Source organism: Morone saxatilis, unplaced genomic scaffold (assembly GCF_004916995.1).
Source record: "Morone saxatilis isolate NCDOM2014 unplaced genomic scaffold, NCSU_SB_2.0 Contig11, whole genome shotgun sequence".
Taxonomy (NCBI): Eukaryota; Metazoa; Chordata; class Actinopteri; family Moronidae; genus Morone; species Morone saxatilis.
In genome coordinates this window covers 28,088,999-28,094,998 of record NW_023339663.1, presented here as the reverse complement: position 1 = coordinate 28,094,998, position 6,000 = coordinate 28,088,999, and the positions used below count along the sequence as shown (strand labels likewise).

The following is a 6,000-nucleotide window of genomic DNA, read 5'->3' as shown; positions in this document are numbered from 1 at the left end:
ACACACACACATAAACACACACTGGGTCCGAGAGGTGTGGCAGGACGCTATTCAGAGGTCTAGATAAAACTGAATAGAGCTTTAGAACGGGTGTGTTTTTTATTCTTACACATATAGCCTGGGATTATTTAGATTATATAGACAGGACACCCCCTGGTGTGAGGCCTCTGGCTTGTGTTGTCTAATTAGATTTGGTAGAACTGGTATCTGCTGCTAACATCGGCACTAGGAACCTTGTGTCCCAGTATAAGGGTGTGTTGGCGTGCTTGACTATGCGGATTGGGCCTTTCAGATAAAAACATTTGGTGCTAAAAGCGAATTTGTTTGGGTTTGTCCCGAGAATGCACACCCTGCGTGAAGCGGCGATTTGGAAAACTGTGGTTAATCCTCGAAGCATTATTATTTTTTTATTATCACCATGATGGTCATAATCATGATTTCATATCTGGATTAACGCCCTCTGCCACCCCTCAGTCTGGGCTGACATATTTGCTCTGGCATGGACACAACACGTGTGTGCATTATCAGAATCACCACATACTGTATATATTAATTAGATAATGCATGCTAAATCTAGAACCGATCCTCAATATGCTTTTTTTGAGATACGGTCGCGACTGGAAAGCTCACAACAGGAGAGAGCAATGCTGAGGAAGAGTAAACAAAAGAAATAAATAAAATCTGCCTAAAAATGGGCTGTTTTTCAGGAGCTGCAAAAATGTTTTAATAGGGGACTGCCGAGCACCTGCCTTAAAATGTCGTTTCAAACATCTCCCATACGATATTGCCATTTGCTTAATTACTGGAAATGCTAAATTAGTATCTGAATGCGATCTAATTTAATATTAATAATATGATGAACCCATTATTAACATCAAAGAACATCTGGTGCCCCTGTTTACCCCACCGCCTTATATGTAACACATTCTGCTGCTGTTTTCATCTCACAAGCATTGCGCGGGTAAACAACAACTTGCATTTCCTTTATTTTTATTTTTGTTGTTTTTTTCCCCGCAATTCATTTGGTCTTTGGTTTTATTTCTGTCGCTTGATAGGGTCAGTGGTAAAACAGCAAGTATGAGGTGAGGATGCTGTGTAAAATTTGGAGCACAGTTGCTCTTTTCTCCCCCCCCTTCCTCTTTTCTTCTGCTTGTTCTTCTCGGTCTAGACCTGGTTGTTGTAATACCTTAGAGACTTCTCAGATCCCTGGTGTGCTCCCTCAGAAAAAAATATAGAAAAAAAAACAAAAAAAAAGCATCTGCACGCTAAGAGAACCTTGCATTAGGACTTTCTCAATGCCCATAAATCATGGACCAAATAACTTTAATCTAAAATTTCATTAAGTAGTCCTTGTCAGGTAGTAAAAGGAGGGGGATAATGCAGTGGTGTTTAATGATAATTGGTGTTTGGTTAATAAATTCTGCGAGTTCAGATTACGTTTTAGCAGTGGCTGGAATGCTAGCATCAGCAGTGTAACTAAACCTCAAATTGATTAACTCGCATGAACCAGACGCTCACAAAGATGGCAGTGGTCCAAATCAAAAAAAGAACGAGAGGGGAAGGGGGTGTGTGTGTGTGTGTGTGAGTGTGTATGAGAGGGAGAGAGAGAGAGAGAGGGAGAGCAAGCGAGCATCAGGCCGGATGGTGTTGTGTTGCTCTGGTGTAAGGAAATCAAGTCCCCCCGGGCGCATTTTTAAAAGCCTAATGCCTTTCAAATGATGTCATCACATTTTACTCTTTCTCTCTTTCCCCTCCCTCCCTCCACCAATTCTCTCTTAATATCTTTCCCCTTTTCAAACTGTTTCCGTCATATCACCCCCCCCACCCCCCCAAAACCCACCCCACCCACCACAGCCACCGCCACCTCCCATCCCTCCTCTCCTCCCTCCCTCCCCCACCACCAACCACCATGACTCCCCCAGTTATTTGGCTATCGGGAGAGGCCAGCGGGCTTCGACGGAGTCACGTGACGCATTAGAATAATGGCCGGGCCAAGAAGCAAAACATCTTGTGTGTTTTTATGACTGATGTGCTTTTTCCCCCCAGAGTTTTATTTCCTGAAAGGATATCATTACTAATCAAAACACAGAACGTTTTAGAGTGCAAAGTGTGATTGAAAAGGCACCATTAAGGAACTGGCAACCCCCCCCCCCCCCAGCCTCCACCCCTTCCACCAATCTCCCCACCAAGCGCACCCCCCGGCATCCGTATATGCACACACAATCATTGGCTTTGCTGTTTATTTTTTGCTGTTGTTGATGATTTTTTCCCCCTTTCTTTTTTTTTTTTGTTTTGTCCTCCAAACTGGGTGTGGTTGCAGTAAAGGAGTTAGGCACTGTGCCCCAGCCCCAGGGGTATACCCCACATGAGCACTGGCACACACACACACACACACCTACACACACACCACACTACACACAGATCCTTAATCCAATTTATATATTTGTCAGTCAGTCGTTGGAGGCTGCCCTGGTGGCGTATCCCCGCGTGGCGATGCATGTCGGTCGATCCATTGCGAGATCCTGGTGAACGTGCGGTCGGAAGGGAGTGAGGTTTCCCTTCAACACACACACACACACGAGCGTGCACACTTACACACACAGTTGCACTTTCGCACACAGTTTCTCAGAGGGGAGTGTGAGTGCAGCAGACAGCAGGCAGAGTGACTGATACTCAGCCTGCCTCCCAGATGGCCTGCTCAACTCTGCTCCAATCTGATCTCAGAGCCTTTGTTCTGGCATGTTCCATTACGCCGCCGTGACACCAGTAAAGGCAGAGGGGAGAAGAGCTGGTCTCAGATCAGATATAGCTGAATTATACATGTATTTCTCTTTTTTCCCCCCTCCCTCTGTGATATTCTTGTACTAGCGCAGTCACAGTTCTGCGTATGTCATGTTTTTTCCTGGGGTAGAGGTGAGTGAGGGGTTTCGTAGACGACAGATTTAAACTGTTTGGATGTTTGAGTTGATGGGAGGATTTAGGGGGGAAAAAGAAGGAGCAGTGGCTTGAATGTTTCATCAAAAGGCATTCTTTAGTGATTTTATTCTTGATATGAATTATTATCTTTTGTGGGGATCAAGGAGGAAATAAAACCCACCTTTGACACATGCAACAAATTTAGATGAGAGAGATGCATTGGCTTGTAAATATTACATATCAAATATTAAGTATCAAATTACTAATCAGTGAAAGGGTTTTATTCCTAAAGAATCCTTCTTTGTCGCATTTACAGAAAAATCTACATCTGGAGAACCTGTAATGATTTTCTTAGTTTTTTTGTGTTCTTTTCGTCAATTCATTTAACTGTAGATATGTTTTCATAAAGCATTCTTCTTTTATTGACTTTATTGGCCATTGAATAGATATGGAGCAAACCTGCCAGCCCTGTACAATTTTTATTAGTGTGTTTTTTAGTGTCCTAAATGATGGCCTAATGCCAGTTTTTCTTTCCTCAAATGCAGAATTCTAGCAACTCTGTCAAAATGGTTTAACGGAAAGATTTTGAATGCAAGTAAAAAAAAAAACATCAGGTCCTCTTAATTGTATGATAGTGTGAGCAAAGTGAAAGCATAATAGTAGGTGGCCTTTACAGGCTTTTACATAAAAGGCCAAAGGCTCACCTGTGACAATCACTTTAATGTTGCGTGTCCTACAGTGAATCTCCTTTGCATGAAAAAAAACGATGAAAGATGGAGAGCGAAAATCAATACTCGGAGGATAGTTACGGCTGGGTGTCAACAAGCGATCGAGAGTCTTTCCCCACATTGCACACCCAGCTGTGAACGATGATGCCTAATATACAGGGTGACCTTCAAAATGTCATAAATGTGTTGTGCAATAAAGTGTCAATATTTGTGGTTATATGGAGCAGGATGACTTTTACAGTAATTGGAACAGCCGCATTAAAAGCTGCGGATCAGTCAACTGATTAAAGACAAGCACGCTGGACACCCGGCCGGTGACGTGCAGTCTCAGACATATGCGTACCTATAGGTGCGCGTGTGCATAGGCTCCCATCACGTGCGTACACACTCAGAGGAGCAAGGAAGTACGTCCCAAAGTTCTGTTTTACCTTTCTTTTGTAGTATGTACTGTGTGTGTGTGGGAATGTGTGAAGCCCATTTATTATTGAAGGGCTGTTATATGCCAGGAGAGCACACTCTCATCCTCTCAGTAGTGTGTCTTCCTCTTACAGGAGCACTATTAACCCTGACACACAAGGACGTGTGTCTCTGTGTGTGTGCGTGACAGAGAGAGACAGACATGCAGAGCTTGTGTGTGTGTGTGTTTGTGTGTGTGGGCTCGTTTGGAAGTGTGGTCTGGTGTTTGTCCTGCTTCTAATCTGTGTTTTGGATTTTTTAATTTTAGCCCCATCTGGGGTGGGCAGGTGGGCCACTGTCTGTTACACGATCTGGGGAATCTTTGCCAAAAAGGGATCTGTACAGTAGACCGCTCGAAATATGTTTATGAGGAGGCGACTATGGCTACAGTATGGTGCAGTCCTGGACCAAGCACTGGGGGAATTGTACTCGATTTTATTTATTTATTTTCTGTCTACGGGCCATCTTTTAAATGCATTCAAATGAAAATGCAAAAGAATGGGGTGGGGGAGAGGGGAGGGTGCAGCTGATATGTTCACATAGTGCTGAAATTATGCAGGAAATTATATTTTTCACCTGTGATATTTTACATACATTTTGTGTTTAGTGCAATTTGCATTAGGCTATGCAATATGTCGTATCTTGCAGGCCACAATGTTTGTCATGAAATACAGAATTTCCTTGAAAATGTTGCAGTTTTTGAGTGGATTTAAGTAGATATAATGAAACACAGTACCATTTTCAATGTTCCATTTTAACAACTCAATAAATTTTATTAGTTGTCATTTAATTTAATTTCTGGAGGGTCAATCCCCTCTCCCTGTCCCAGGTGAAAATAATGGACAACCTTGTTAAATGTCCCTCTGTTTAGGATTTTTTTTCTCCACCTCTCTTACTCTCTCACACACACAATTTAAAATCATGCAAAAAGTGAGATCATTTTAAACCAAGATCCACAGTTTAACATCTGCTTTTAAAAACGTAACCGGCTTCTTTCTCCTCCGTAGTACACAGAATTAAACTACATAGTTGCCAAGCCCAAGTAGAAGCAGCTGGTATTTAGTATCTGCGCATTGTCACAGACTTACATTTAGGTTGCCTTTCAGTTTCAGTTGTGATAAATAGCCTTCAGCCTGATAGCGGCGTTGCTGAATGGAGTTGTGTGTTTAGTGTCAGTGTGGAAGAGGACTTGCTGACTTGGGTCTTTCCATTCTGTAAACCTTATTTGACTCCCTGACAGAGGAGGGGTGGAATGGGGTGGGGTGGGGGGGTGGTTGGCGACAGAAAAGAAAAGATTAGGCTACTGTTAAAAAATGCTCCGTATTGTGCGGCGTGGTTGCCTAAGTGGGTTGCTCGATTTTGATTCTTTTTCTTTCTTTCTGGCCTCCAACCCCTCCTCCCTACGCACATACCAAATCATGCGCCAGATTAGAAAATAAATAACATTTTTTAACTGTATTTGTGCTTCTTTGACTCACATGCACACACATGCAAAAAAAATATCACAGCGGAGGCCACAGACTTTGTTGTGTGTGTTTATGATGAAATGTAGCCATCAGTCATGGCTATATTTCATCTGTACATCTGTTTTTTCTTTTCTTTCACCTCAGCAAAGAAAAGATAAGTTTCACTGTTGTTCTCGACCTCAAAGTTCATCACTTCTCCAGTTCCTTCCTGCCAGTATACTTAGATGAATAAATGTTGATGCACAAAAAAAAGAAAAAAAAACCCAACGTTTTATATGATTTATTTACTGCTATGAAATTCGTAAAATTTGTCGTGACAGTTTGGCGTTGTGCGGGCTGATGTTGAACCTCCTGCACGGCGACGTCCATCAAATGCTATTGGAACTGGTACAGATATTTTTAATTTAACAGCTACAAAATACAAGACATATCAA

At 42.4% G+C, this 6,000-nt stretch overlaps 1 protein-coding gene across 2 annotated transcripts in view; it reads left to right on the top strand.

Moving 5' to 3' along the window:
• znf536 (zinc finger protein 536) overlaps positions 1–6,000 on the top strand; it is a 179,602-nt gene that overhangs the window by 96,278 nt on the left and 77,324 nt on the right. The gene's annotated exons all lie outside the window — the stretch shown is intronic.